Raw genomic sequence first — 16045 nt, 5'->3', positions numbered from 1 at the left:
TTCTTTTTGCATGTCCTTTCCCTTTCTGCTCCACCTGGCCACTCTCTATAACCACTTTGGTGTAGGAGCAGACTGGATGTAAACCTGAACCGTAGCATAATATTGTCAGTCAAGACTAACAGATTCAGATTAATGAACAGATTAATTATTAACAGATTAATTATGATCAGATGAAATGCTCTCCTACTAGCACACACAGATTGAATCAGGCTAAAGGTGCCAGGGTGAGTTTAAACCAAGTTTTAGCAGTGTATAATAACCTAATCATAACCACTTGGATATACACAGGTATGTATACAGGGTCATACCTTCATTTATTCACTCAGTGAATTATTTATTCATATCTGTGATGTGTACCTTCATCCACTATCGTTAACATCACCAACTATCCTCATTATTACTACTGACAGCCTACAACTTAACAATTTTACCCATAGGCTAAGCATATGGTGGGATGTGAGTGGCCAATACTTTGCAACCAACAAACATCATATTCTGCAAATGAACAGAGAATAGTAGAGATAGCAACTACAATTTTGGGTGAGCCCAAACCAGCTGACTTCAGCTGTTCTACCTTGTGCATGTTAACAAAAATTTTTTAGTGTGACCCACCAGTTTATTGCTTCACTGCTCTTTGCCTAAAGCACTGAACACAACCCAATATATTAGATGTTAAATATACACTACTCAAAAAAAGTTAAGGATATTCGGCTTTCGGGTGAAATTTCAGGATGCACCTAAAATGCACTATATAACCTTTCCAGGTGAACTTAATTTGACCTTCTCTACACTTTTGAATGCACATGTCCAACTGTTCAGTGTTTCAGTACTTTCTGCAGAACTTGCTGTTCTCTAACAAGGTGCTTAACGGCAAAATTCACAACTGGTGTTTGATCCATGAATCCACCAATAAATTTTCTGGTTCAATTAGAATTGGTATTTAAACAGTCCTCTTCATCATGCTGTTCACATTTTGACATCATGAGACCAAGACCACACCTAACAACTGATCAACAGAACCTCACCATTGTGAGGCTTCAAACAGGATGTTCTCAGAGGGAAGTGGCCACTGAGCTTAGAGTGTCACAGAGTGTCATCAGCAGGTTGGGACAGAGATACAGAGAGACTGGAAGAGTCACAGAAAGGCATAGAAGTGGACGTCCTTTGGCCACATCCCACGTTGATGACCGCTTCATTGTGAACAGTGCCCTGCGGAACCGGATGATGAAGGCCACTCAACTCCAGGCACATTTAAGGGAGGTGAGAGGAACCCAAGTGTCACGTCAGACCATTCGAAACCGTTTACATCAGCGTGGTCTGCATGCTAGATGGCCTGCAAGGGTATCTGACCACAAGGTAGGGATCCAGTACATACGTTGATAAATTTGGAAACGGAAATTGGTGAAAACATCTCTTGAATGGGAGTGAACCATTCTAAACACTGATATGATCTACATGGATAGCCATGTGAGAAAATGCCCTTATTCAACAGATACTTCAGGTCAGTGGTGATCCTAGGCTTATGGAGAAAAGGAGAAATCAGTATACAGACCCTGTTAGGATGTTAGTAGTCTCACAAAACTGAGTCTGAATCGAGAATGTAGTCTGTGATGCTGTTATTAATCAGTATGTTATGCATATTCCCATGTGGTTCGCATAGCACATCCTGATTTGCAGTTTCACTTGTGGATACAGACATAAACATACTGAGCTGTTGGATGAGGGTGTGGTCTGATCTACCATGTGGAGGTGGAGTAGTAGCTCTGTATGCTACTTTGACAGTTGCATACAAAATTGCAGTGTTCTGTTGTCTTTCGCAGTTAACTGCTTGAAAGTTGGGAAAGTGGTCTCCTGATTTACATGGTTAAAGTCTTTAGTAATTACTACAAAAGCTTCAGAGTGTTTTGACTCAACTTTGCAAACAGTGGTATGTATAACATCAGATGCCACTTTTTTGTCAGCTGAAGGTGGAATGTAAACCCTGATCAGTATGGTAGAAGAGAATTTACATGATTTTTTGCAGATGGTTAAAAGCAGATGACTTTCACAACATGCAGCACAGCACCTGTCAACAATGCCACAAATGCTTGACCAATAAAAACAGGCCAATGGACAGTTTGTTTCATACCCTACCTTACTTTATTTATATATATTTTTTTAATTTATATTATATTCTATTTTTATTTAGCTACTGTAAATTGTAATTTTTTTATATTTTATAATTGTAGTTTTTTAAAAATTTTATATTATGTATTTTATATTTTACATTTTATCCCTGTCTTTTCTGTCCTTATTCCATTTCCTTTTCAAGGGTCAAAGCAATAGTCGTGTAAGCATTTCACTGCATATCATACTGTGTACAATTATGTATGTGACAAATAAAATTTGAATTTGAATTTGTCCTGACGTAAAAGCCTTGCCATGATGAGCTGCAAGGAATAAAATTTCCTAATGGCTCTTTGGGGTCAATAAATCGGTTGTTTCTTCTTCTCTTTGAGTCTCTATCACATAGTATAACTGTTATAAATCTCAAAACAGGGAAAGAATAGTGTAAGGTTCAGCTGAATCTGATGAATATCAGTTAATTTCACTTCTCAGAGGCCTGCCTAAATGTTTTGTCTTGTGTCTCCAAGGGGAAATACCAAAGGGTAATTTTTCTGAAGGGTGGCGGGGTAGATCTAGGTCTTCCTGACATAGATCTAACACTGATGACCCCAGGTAACATCTGCTTGCCCAATGCAGTGCACATCATGCACCATGCTACACAGCTACAGTATCCATCCACACACATTCCCCTCAACAACAAGTGAAATGACACCACATTCTGCAACTGTAAATAGTTAAGTGGAGTTGTGTAACCAGAAGATTTTAAGCAATATTTAAGTATGAGAATCAGTATGATTCTGAATTAAATAAGATTTAACAGATTTCAATTCCTTCCTGCTGAAGCCATCAAATGTTCAATAATGGATACTTGAACGCAATACTGAAGCAACAGTTCAAAGCCACCGCTATGTTCTCCAAGTGGTACTGTCCTCAGCAGTTCCATATATCTCCAGGTAGCCCATGTGAGGCAGCAGCAAGAAGTTATCAGAAGTAGGGAATCAGGATAGACTAGGCAGATGAGAGCAGAAGTAGTCAAGATCTCTGGGAGCTCAGGAGTAACGTGTAGTGAGCGAGAGATAAAAATATAAGGTATGCTTGTGTTCTTGTAATAGTTAATGACAATGTACATCATGTGCAGGGACTCTGACAAGACAAGCTATGACAGCATAAAACAGAGAGCCAAAAGTTGACACTGACATGGAAGCTTCTTGGAACCTAAAGCAGCCAGCTACTCCAGTGTCAACAAACATGAGTGAACACTTGAGAGTGTGTGTAGAGGAGTGACAGCATCCAAACATGCCAGTTCACCAAACACTCCATGTCCATGTACTTGCAAAATTTGCCTGGGAGCCAATGTAATATCAATAAGATATGAGTGATGTGTTCCTATCTTATTTTTCTAGCACTATAGCTGCTGAATTTTGGACTAAATGGAGCTTGCTTATGCTTGCTTATCTGGAACATTCAGACAGTAAGTCATTGCAATAATCCAACCTATAATCCAAACTGAACTAATATGACCTACTCAACCCTGAATCTTTGCCAGTCGCATCTGTAGAACCATTTAAATCTCATTTGTTTTAGTCAATAATTAAATTTTTAATCAACATTTACAAAAAAATTTGTAGCTATTCTTTGCTACACTAGGCTTGGTCTAAGTCACGGTGCACTGAAATCTGCAGTGGAGCATCAAAGTGTTTAAAAGACAACACATTGTCAAAAACTTATATGTAATGAGTATTTTAATACAACTTACTTAAGATGGTTGCATAATTGTAAATTTGAGACACTTCTGTATTGAACTATATAAAAGAGCCATTACATCAACTGTTTGAAGACATAGAACCAGTAATGGAAATCAGTGTTGGCCAATCAGATCTCCAAATATGTATCTGTTCTTGTCATGTGGGTAAGAAGGACAGGTGTTTTGCATGAGGCTTTTTATGAATGGCAGATAAACTTGCCAGAGATTAGACTCAGGACACACAGAGGTTCAAATTCAAATTTGTCACATACATTTACATACACAGTACGACATGCAGTGAAATGTTTTTTCACAACTGTCCGGCATGTAAACATTTATAAAAAGTATTGAGAGAGATCCATAAAAAAATAAAGATAGAAAATAGAAAATAAAGTAAAATAAAATATAATATAGATAAATAAAAATAAAATAAAATATGAAAATATAGGTGTAAATAAAAATATAATATAAATAAAAAATAAAATATGAAAATAGCTGTAAAAATATGAAAATATAGGTTGCAAGGTTGTATGGTTCTAAGTCCCTGCCACAGGCTTCTAGAGCCGCCATGTTGGAATTGCAACTCTAGTTTCCTCCCGTAGCGCCGCTTTGCCTCCTTCACCATTCTGCGCACGCTGTAAGACGCAGCCTTGTAGTCGTCCATGTTCCTGGTGACGAGCCCCGCGTTGTAGGCAGTGAAGCGGGATCTCAGGGCATCGCGGATGGGCTTATCCACCCACGGCTTCTGGTTGGGAAACTTGATGTTGGTTTTCTGTACCGTATCATCCGTTAGCTTCCCTATAAATCCCACAACCGCTTCCGTAAACATGCTGACATCATCAGAGCTGCGCCGGAACATGTCCCAGTCTGCGTCATCAAGCGTGTCCTGCAGAGTGGCCACCGATTCCGTCCAGCGTGCGACCTCCCTCTTCACCGGGGCTTCCTGTTTCAAGTGATTTAAAATATGTCATCAACAGTGTGAACTATATTTGGAATACTGCAAATATGTGCAGTTTATATATAATACGTTGCTATGAAACATCAGGCTGAGGTAATTGTAGTTAAACTATTAACATATGTTATATAATATAATATAACAATATAATTAGGGTTGTCAAAATTAACGCGTTAATAATGCATTAATGCAAATTCATTTTAACGGCACACCCTTGGCCTTGCCCGTAGTTTGGGAAATGGGAGATGCAGCAGCAAACCGAAATTGAGAAAGAAAAACATCTTCTTTATATATAAAACGATGTCTGATGGTTCTGTCGACAAAACAAGTCTGCATTTATTGTCGATGTGAATTAAGTTCTCACCGCAGCACCTCAAGTGTAACACTTGATGGCAAAGCATACAACTGATGCAGAGAGCTTTCCTGCCCCTCGCCAAAGGCAGACAACTCTAGAGTCTTTTCAGCGGAGATGTAATGTGAACCTGTGTTTTTTCTATGTTCTTTTCTTCATGTGTTTAATAGTCATGAACAAGTTATTTGAAAAACATGTCTATGTTCTTTATGTTCTATATTTAAGGTGATTTCAGTAATAAATGTACACTTTGCATGTTTAGAAGTGATCTGAAAATGTTAACAGGCTTGTGTAAGTACATAGCTCAGTGCAAAGAAATAAGTAATTGTATTCTGTGTTCATTTTTTTCATATGTTTAATAGACATGAACAAGAAAAATATCTATAACCTTTGAAACATGCTCTAGTCTTCATGCTCTATGTTGAATATGGTTTCACTAATAATATACAACATACATTTCAGTATTTGTCCATGCCCATGTTGATTAGAGTATTAAAAACTAAACAAGTATTAATTTAAGGTACATTTAGAATGGATAAAAATGTACAATTAAGTTGCGATTAATCACGAGTTAACTGATGACAATCATGCGATTAATCGCGATTAAATATTTTAATCGATTGACAGCCCTAAATATAATATAATATAATATAATATAATATAATATAATATAATATAATATAATATAATATAATATAATATAATATAATATAATATAATATAATATAATATAATATAATGAATATAGCATAATACAGGAATGACAGGAATTTAGGGTGTGTGGGTGGAGTGGGTATTACATAAGTCTACACCAGGTTACGTATGTAACCAGGTTCCCTGAGAAGGGAACGAGACTCGCTGTCTTGGCTGATGGGAACGCTTCTATGTAGAAGTTGTGTCTGAAGATCTTTGAGAAATCACTGCTTGGAAACTGGATTGCTATTGTTGCGGCTGCCAAAGCAGACATATATGTGCTCAATCAATGGGTGTACAACCGGCTTATAGCAAAGCCATTTTCCATGGGCAGAAATTCCTCAGAGGCTGACTCCATTGGCTCAAAGGGGGCATGGAAAAGCCCCTCAAGGACCACTAAGAGGTCCCAGGAGGGAAGATACTGTCTGCAGGCACTGTACAGATACCAGAGAACAGGCATGGGGGGGTGGGGGGGATCACCCATGCACTTGACAGGAATCTCCAAAGGAGCACCATCCACTTCTGCCCAGCCAAAAATTGTCATATGCCCATATGGATTCCACCACCTATGGGTGAAGATGCCATTCCCTGGGCCCAAGCCTCTACCTCAACAGGAAGCCTGCATCCCGATCATGTGCTCTGGAGTGTAAATTACTCTTAGTGAGAGAAAACTGGTCCTACCTAGGGCAGGATCTGGTGCAACAACCTGAGCAGAGGGCACAAACACAGACCACTCTAATGATTGATGAAGGGGACCTCAAAAGGTAGCCTCTGAGTTTCAGAAAAAAGGGTTTCAGCACTAGAAACACGGTCCTCATCTTCAGGCAATCTGCATGCCATGAGAAACAGGAGCCCTCCTAAATGCCATGTTCAGGGTAGCCATCTAGGACTGTTCCTCACTCCAAAGTGGGGCATCTGTCAAAAGAATCTTGTGACAATAACATGCCCTAAAAGTGGTACCCAAGGTGAGAAACTGGGGTCTGTCCACATAAGAAGTCTCATATGTAGCAGACCCAAAGGAATAACTTTGGCCACTACAGTCATGAGCCAAGCACCCTCTAAGCCTTGGAGGCAGAGAGGCACTGGCCAATTCAGATTTTAAAGTCAGACCTTTACAGCAGCAAGGATGGAATTCCCCCAAGTGGGAGACAGACATGCCTGATTCATGGCTAAATCCCTAACTATCCCCTAGAAGGAGAGAGCACACACTTTATGGCATCTTTATGCCTGGCTGCCACTTCCCTCGACTGAGCCAAGATGAGCAAGAATTTTCTGGATAATTGAGTACATGCCCCGGGATGCAATTATGCCAGAGTAGCTTCCATGCACTTTGTGTGGGTGAGCAATAAGACGGCCTAAAGTAAAAACTCGGCACCGATATGCTTTGCCCTGAAAGCTAACCAGGTGAGTCTCCTGTGCTCTGGAAAGATGCCTATGTGAAGATAGGCACCCTCTCAGAATTATCAATGCAAATCAGTCATCGAACCTTATCTGCAGCACAGTGACCTTGAGTGTTAATATCTCAGACTTGTATGTTTTTGCATACAATTAGGAGCACACAGGTCTAAAATTGGAGTAGCCCCTGTCCTTCTTGAGAACCAAGGAATGTCGGCTCAACCTGGGAGGGAAATGCACTTTACAGCCCCATTCTCAGATATGAGAGAGGTTCCTCCTGAAGGAAAGAGATTTGGTCTGTGCCAACAACAGTAGGCAGCACACCCTGAAAGAAGGAGTATGGGAGGCAAACTGGATTCTGTAGCCTTTCCAACAGAACCCATTGTGACACACCCAACAGAAGCATTCACACTGCCAGGTTGTCTGAGCATGGTGTTAGCTTCTCGCTGTTCTCACCTTGCACAGTGCCCTAAAACAGGGCACTATGAGTTATCATGGCTGAACCCTCAAGCAACAGAGGTGCTGGCTAGCCACCCAAATTTTACATGGAGGGGCTCAGGCTGCAGACGATAGCCCTAGCTCCTCACTGTGGCCCTTAGGAGACATCAGGGCATCTAAAAAAATGGTTTTGGCTTGAAATGACACTACTTTCAGTAACGGTTTAGGCAGATGGGCAGCACAGTGGCTTAGTGCACTGTTGCCTCACAGCAAGAAGGTCCTGGGTTCGAATTCCAGGTTCGAACAGACAGGGGCCTTTCTATGTGGAGTTTGCATGTTCTCCCCGTGCCTGCGTTGGTTTACTCTGGGTACTCCGATTTCCTCCCACAGTCCAAAAAATATGTACATTACGTTGATTGGTAATTCTAAATTGCCCATAGGAGTGAGTGTGTGTTGTTGTCTGTCTATATGTGTGGCCCTGTGATGGCCTGGCAACCTGTCCAGGGTGTACCCCTGCCTTTTGCCCAGTGTGAGCTGGGACAGGCTCCAGCAGATCCCCGTGACCCTAATTAGGAATAAAGCAGGTATAGAAGATGGATGGATGGTTTTGGCAGATTTTAACACTCACTTTCTCATTGATATTTACTTTTAGTGGTCAGTGGTCAGTATCCATCAAAAGTGGTCCAAGAAAGGGACAGTGGTGAACTGGTGACAGGGTCATGGGTGGCCAAGGCTCATTGATGCACGTGGGGAGGCTGATCCATGGAGACCCACCTCGCCACTTACAGGACTTAAAGGATCTGCTGCTAAGATCTTGGCACCAGATACCACTGCACACCTTCAGGGTCTAGTGGAGTCCATGCCTCAATGGGTCAGGGTTGTTTTGCAGCAAAAGGGGACCAACACAATATTAGGCAGGTGGTCATAGAGTTATGGCTGATCAGTGTAAATTCATAAACACACTGGTTAAACATAACAGTGAATAGTTTGATTTTAGTTGTGAGGATTAGTTAAACCCTGGTGCAAAGCAGAGTTCTCATTCTTCTACAGAACACCACACTGCCTCAAATATCATCAAATCATTCACACTCCTGAAAAACAATCAACTATCACAATTCTTGCTTTAATTAGTCTAGAGCAAATTCTTTTGGCATCACAGGTATATTGCGATTTTGACCTATACAAAGATAATATTAATCAGCTGGAACCAGAACTCGTTTTTATTGATTTTGTTAAAAGTAAAATCTTAAATTAAAAGATTTACATAGCCCTGGACAGAGCGGGGGTGGTAACACCAGAGATATCCAAATGCCCACCATAAACCACGGGCTCCTCCAGCAGCCAGTGTACTGTTCTGTGGCCCTTGTTCTGTTTTTTTTTTTAAGTCAAAGTCAAAAGTCAAAGAAGCTTTATTGTCACTTCAACCATAAATAGCTGATGCAGTACACAGTGAAGTGAAACAACGATCCTTCTAGACCAGAGGTGTTGCACATACAAAGACAAAGTACAGTGATGCAGACAAACATAGAGCTAAACATAGAGATAAGAACTAAACTATACTTAAGGTGCAATAAATAAACTAGACATACAACAGAAGTGCACAGGATGACAAGACAAGACAGTGCAGACAAACAACATATAGACCAACATTTGTGCAGATAGCAGTGTATACAGTGAGTGCAAATAAGAAATTGACATTTTGTGCAAAGAACAGTGTATACAGTGAATGCAAATATTAAAGTGACACATGTAAACAGGATTAATATAAAAAATGTAAAGTGACATGTGCATGCAAACAGGACAATTTAGTGTGTGTGTGTGTGTGTGTCTGTGTCCAGCACAGTTCAGTTCTTCTTGGAACACAGTTCTCAGCTTTTGTGCATGTGTGTTATGTATGTGTGTGTGAGTACGTGTCCAGCACAGTTCAGTTCTCCAGTTGAGATCAGATCTTGGTTGTGTGTATGTGTGTCCAGCTCAGCTCAGTTCTCTGTTGAGATACCTGATTGCCATCCTCACGACATCCTCATTTACTCCACAAACCATGAACAACACATCTCCCATGTTCGTGCTGTCCTTCAACGCATCACTGACCACAGCCTCTATGTAAAACTGGAAAAGTGTGAGTTTCATGGCTCTTCCATTGCATTCCTGGGGTACATAATTTCGCCTGTAGGAGTAGAAATGGATCAAACTAAAGTATCCGCCATAACGTCCTGGCCAGAACCCACGTCCATCAAAGGTTTGCAACGTTTTCTCGGATTCGCTAACTTCTACAGGAGATTCATCCAAAACTACAGTACGATTGTGAGCCCGTTAACTTCTCTGTTGAGGGACAAACCCAAGAAATTGAAATGGACTGATCAGGCCAGAACAGCATTTCAGAAACTAAAGAAGAACTTTTCTTCTGCCCCGATACTCTGCCACCCAAACCCCGAGCTGCCGTTTGTAGTAGAGGTGGACGCAGTTGTGGGATATGAGCCATGCTCTCCCAACATCAGTCAGAGTCCAAAAAACTTCATCCCTGTGCTTTCTTCTCCCGTAAGCTCACACCGGCTGAAAGAAACTATGAGATAGGGAACCGGGAACTGCTATCCCTAAAAGCTGTCCTTGAAGAATGGAGACACTGGCTTGAGGGAGCCCACCACCCATTCCTGGTGCTTACTGATCATAGCAATCTGGCCTATCTTTGAGAAGCTAAACACCTCAACACTCGCCAAGCTAGATGGGCTCTATTCTTCACACGGTTCCAGTTTTCTGTCTCATATCACCCTGGTTCTAAGAACAGGAAAGAAGATACTCTATCCTGAATCCACAAAACCCTAAAACTACCTGCCAGTCCAGAGCCTACCCTCCCACTCGTTGCGCCACACCTCCACTGGCTTAACTCCCTTCCAGTGTGTGTTGGGCTACCAACCACCGCTCTTTCCTTGGTCCAGGGAACCCTCAGATGTGCCCACAGTTGAGGACTGGTCCAGACAAAGCCAAGAGGTATGGGAGAGAGCTCATGTGCACCTCCAGAGGGCGATCCGACAACAGGAAATCCACTCTAACTGTCGTCAGTGCCACCATCCTGCATACCAAGTGGGGTAAAAGGTTTGGCTCTCTACAATGTGTTGATGTATTAGAAGCGGGAAAAATGGACAAGCGTAAGGATTTGAGCGAGTTTGACAAGGGTCAAATTATGATGGCTAGACCACTGGATCAGAGCATCTCCAAAACTCCAGCTCTTGTGGGGTGTTCCCGGTCTGCAGTGGTCAGTATTTATCAAAAGTGGTCCAAGGAAGGAACAGTGGTGAACCGGTGACAGGGTCATGGGTGATCAAGGCTCATTGATGCACGTGGGGAGCGAAGGCTGACCCGTGTGGTCCGATCCAACAGACGAGCTACTGTTGCTCAATTTGCTGAAGAAGTTAATGCTGATTCTGATATTGCATAAACACTTCACCTGAGAAAACTGACACAAAGTTTTTATATAGCATTCAGAGACTTTATTTGTAGAAAGATTATCATTCTGCAAATTCAAGGTAATCACTTAATTTTCACAGTGTTTGCACATCTGCATTATTGGGAAATGGTAGCTCAGGGGTGATGATGTTGGAATTGGAACACTGTGAGTTCAAATGCCAGGAGCATCACAGCCACTGCTAAACCCTTAGCTCAACTGGCTATAGTATAGTATAGTAGTATAAATAGTAATAGTATGAACAAGGTAAATATAAGTCTGGATATCTGTTCTGCCAAAATGCCATTAATAAATCTAACTTAGTGTTACATTTTCTGTGCTCTGTATGTTGGTATTTTGTGGAACCAATTAGTTTGGTAGTCTGTGTTAGGAACTAAGGTGTTTACACAAACAGGCTTTGACCACAGCACAGTATTTGAAGTAGTTGATGTTCTGTTTAAATTAGTTATTGTCTGCTTAATATCTGTAAAATCAGCAATCTGTAGTAGTGTCCACTTCCCTCAAGAGTATGTCCATTATACAGGTGAACCCACCCTTATGCTGTGCAGAACTTATGCTGTGTGGCCCTCACTATCATATCAGTCACTTGCCAAAGTACCCTGGATGGCTTATCATGCAGTCATACAGAATAATTTTCATAGATTTCTGCATTTAATTCAGTCAAACCACAGTAGCAGAGAACTACTGATGCACTACTGCTTCACCAGATTCATCAAAAACCACATCAAGTTTGCTGATGATACTACACTTGTAGGTTAGTTGTAGAGCGTACTCTGCCCATGGCAGAAACTCATACATATGGCGTTGCTCTTCAATTCAAATGAATTTTAATTCAATTCAATTAATTTGTATACAATAGATGTTTATTGTTATTGTACCATGTTACATGTACAAGGAAATTAAAAGTGTCAATCAGTCAAAAAGTGCAGCAGATAAAAGCTGTTTGTCCTGGCTCTGATTGTTCTGTATCACTATCCTGATGGTAACAGTTCAAACAGATCATGTCTGGGGTGTTATGTGTCCTTAAGGATACTTTGGGCTTTCTTAATACAATGTGAACTGTGTAGTTCATCCGATGTTGGGAGAGGACAGCTGTTACGACCCCGAGGTAGGCCTAGGGGAGACTCAGGGTCAGCAACCGGTGGTTTATCAAGCTGACAGTGGGTGAAAGAGTCCAACCGGGTCTAAACAATGACACAGTGTAAACTGGCTGAATGAAAAAAAAAACAAGGTTTCGCGACACAACCTGTAGTGCTTAATTAGTTTACTGTGCTGTACAACAGAAAACACACGTATTTACAATATTTACAAATTTCACAAACAAGCCAAACACGGGGCTGGACAACGGCGGTGCTGAAGAAAAGAAAACCAAGTAAAACAAAATGATTCTTCCCTCACGCTGCTTTATGTTTAATACATCCTGGACTACAAACAAAAGTGAAACCAAAAACCTGCCTATACTGCGCTTCCCTTACAAACTTAAATACAGGGGGTGGCCCCGCCCCTTTCCTAAGGTGTCTAGACAGTGTGACGTCCTACGTGTTGCACGGTGTATGAGCGCGCGCTTTCTTACCTGTCCGAGCCCCGTCAGCACAACACTACACAAACACACACAGCTGTACATACACCTCAATACACCAAGTATTTAGACAGACAAACAAACCACGCGATTGCACACACAAGCAGAAACAAACCGCGCCCGATGCGCGTTGAGTGTCTCGCTGTTATAGCCTGACTCTTCTTCCGGTTAATCTTCCGGGGCGGCGAAAGCGCGACTCGGCTCCTCCCGTCAGCGGCAGGTATATGGCATGTGGCCAACTGCATCACGTTCCTCCCAATCGGTTACGCTGTAAACAAAGCCATCATAATAACCGAAATACGTGCCGTGGCACGTAACAACAGCCGACGATCTTCTGGGCTATGTTTATGACCCTCTGGAGCGCTTTCCTTTGAGCCACTGTGCAGCTGGTGAACCATATACCAATGCAGTAGGTTAGGATGCTCTGTATGGAGCACCGGTAAAAGGACACCAGTAGTCTCTGAGTGGTGTTCTTCTTTTTCAGCACCCTAAAGAAGTAGAGTCTCTGCTGGGCCTTTTTCAGCAGCTCAGAGGTGTTTGTGCTCCAAGTCAGGCCCTCCTCTATCTGGACTCCCAGTCCCCACTGGTGTGGAGTAATGTCCATTTTCTTCCTCCTGTATTCAATGATCAGCTCCTTGGTCTTTGTGGTGTTGAAGAGCAGGTTGTTCTCCTAACACCACCCCAATAGCCGCTCCACCTTGTACCTATAAGCCAACTCATCCCCCCGGTATAAGTCCCACCTCTGTGGTGTCATCCGTGAACTTCACAATGGTGTTGCTACGGTGGGCAGGGGTGCATTCGTGGGTGTCAAGAGTGTAGAGCAGGGGGCTCAGCACACAGCCCTGTGGGCGAGCCAGTGCTGAGGCTGAGGGCCGTAGATGTGTGTTGGCCCACTCTGACCCTCTGACTGCGATCTGAAAGAAAGCAGTTAATCCACATGCAGGTGAAGTGTGGAAGCCCCAAGTCCTCAAGTTTGTCTATCAGTTTGTAGGGAAGAATGGTGTTAAACACCAAGCTGTAATCCACAAAGAGCATCCAGACGTAGCTCCCCTGCACCTCCAGGTGGGAAAGCGCAGCATGGAGGGCTGTGGCCAAAGTGAATCTGTTTCCCCTGTAGGCAAACTGGTGAGAGTCAAAACTTGGAGGAGGGGTGATGTAATATGATTCCGGACCAGATTTTCAAAGCACTTCACTGGTGTGAGTGCAACTGGCTGGTAGTCACTCAGGCTGTAGATGTGAGATTTCTTTGGCAGGAGGACTATGGTGGAGAATTTCAGACACAGTGGCACAGTGGACAGGGCCAAGGAGTGGTTAAAGATTTCAGTGAAGATTCCAGCCAATTGATCTGCACAGTCTTTCAGCACTCGGCCAGGGACACCGACCCCGTATAATGCTTTAAACAATGGGCATTGTCTCAAAGCAGCTTTAGAGAAGTATATAAACACAGAATAAAACTCATAAAGTTTAAAATTAAGTTATTATTTATCCCTAACATTTATCCCCAATGAGCAAGCCTTAGGTGATGGTGGTGAGGTGTCCACTGGCTCCAGGACCACCTCAACCTCAATTCTTTAGCAAGAACATAGTGCAAATGTTGCCTCAAATGTTGCCTCTTGTCTTTTAGAGAAACAAATTATTTCAGAAGAATTAAAAGAAATAACCAGGTTCATAGTGAGACTGAAAAAAAAAGACATTTCTCTTCAGAAACAGGTCTGGATTTATTCACTATTATATTTACAGGACTAAATCCAAGGCTTTAGCACTCAATATGACAATAGGCTCCTTGTCTTGATAATTAATATGAAATTAATATTAATGTAAATGAATATAAAAATTATACAATATTAGTGTAAATATAATAATTGCCTACTTCCTGTTGATGTTCACTCACGGTGTATAGGTGTGCAGTATGAATTTGATCATCGATGAATTATGAATCAGATCTATGTGAAAAGAAACACTTTTAAAATCTAACACACATCTTTTTCATTGTAGAAAGATCTTCTCAGTCACCAATTTCACTACAACCCTCCCTACTTCTCTGGGTTTGTCAAAATGGCTCAATGAATTAAATAGTTCTGAAAAATAAAAAGATCTCAAGATGGATTTACAATCTTACATATTTCGTCTCTGTTGCATAGACAACTAATAGAAACAAAATTAGAAAAAGAAATAAAGAGAAAGGAGAGAAATATATATATATATATACACACACACTGAACAAAATTATAAACGCAACACTTGTTTTTGCCCACATTTTTCATGAGCTGAACTTAAACTCGGTTACACGTGGTCTGTGGTTGTGAGGCCGGTTGGATGAACTGCCAAATTCTCTGAAACGCCTTTGGAGACGGCTTATGGTAGAGAAATGAACATTCAATTCACGGGCAACAGCTCTGGTGGACATTCCTGCAGTCATCATGCCAATTGCATGCTCCCTCCGAACTTGCGACATCTGTGGCATTGTGCTGTGTGATAAAACTACACATTTTAGAGTGGCCTTTTATTGCGGTCAGCCTAAGGCACACCTGTGCAATAATCATGCTGTCTAATCAGCATCTTGATATGCCACGCCTGTGAGGTGGATGAATTATCTCGGCAAAGGAGAAGTGCTCACTAACACAGATTTAGACAGATTTGTGAACAATATTTGAGAGAAATAGGCCTTTTGTGTACATAGAAAAAGTCTTAGATCTTTGAGTTCAGCTCATGAAAAATGGGGCAAAAACAAAAGTGTTGCGTTTATAATTTTGTTCAGTGTATATATATGAGTGGTGGACCATCAGGGCCAGCAAGTCCTTCTCTGCTGGCCTAAACAGCAGTGATCTGAATCACTGACTTGCATTTTAATATATTTAATATATTTTTCCATGAATATGTATTAAATTATTCCCAATAGTCTATTCTCTACATTTCATAGCTTTTCTCTTGGTTGCGCTGCTTCCAGTAGTGTATATTTATGATAAGAGTATTTATCCAATCATATTTCATCATTCAATTCAATTCAATTCAGTTTATTTTGTATAGCGCCTTTTACAACGAACATTGTCTCAAAGCAGCTTTACAAGAGAAGAAAACAGAGAAAGGGGAGGGGAAAATGAAAAATAATAATAAAAAATAACTAATTAACTAGAAATAAGAATAAATTATTAAATTCTATAGTTAGACTATTTTATCCCTAATGAGCAAGCCTGTGGCAACGGTGGCAAGGAAAATCTCCCTGGGATGGAAAGGAAGAAACCTTGAGAAGAACCAGGCTCAGAAGGGAACCCATCCTCATCTGGGTGACACTAAACATTAAATAATGTAACTGTAGCTGA

Source organism: Hemibagrus wyckioides, linkage group LG12, assembly GCF_019097595.1.
Source record: "Hemibagrus wyckioides isolate EC202008001 linkage group LG12, SWU_Hwy_1.0, whole genome shotgun sequence".
In the NCBI taxonomy this organism is placed as follows: Eukaryota; Metazoa; Chordata; class Actinopteri; order Siluriformes; family Bagridae; genus Hemibagrus; species Hemibagrus wyckioides.
The sequence above is the reverse complement of the archived record's forward strand: the minus strand, read 5'-3'. Positions refer to the sequence as shown.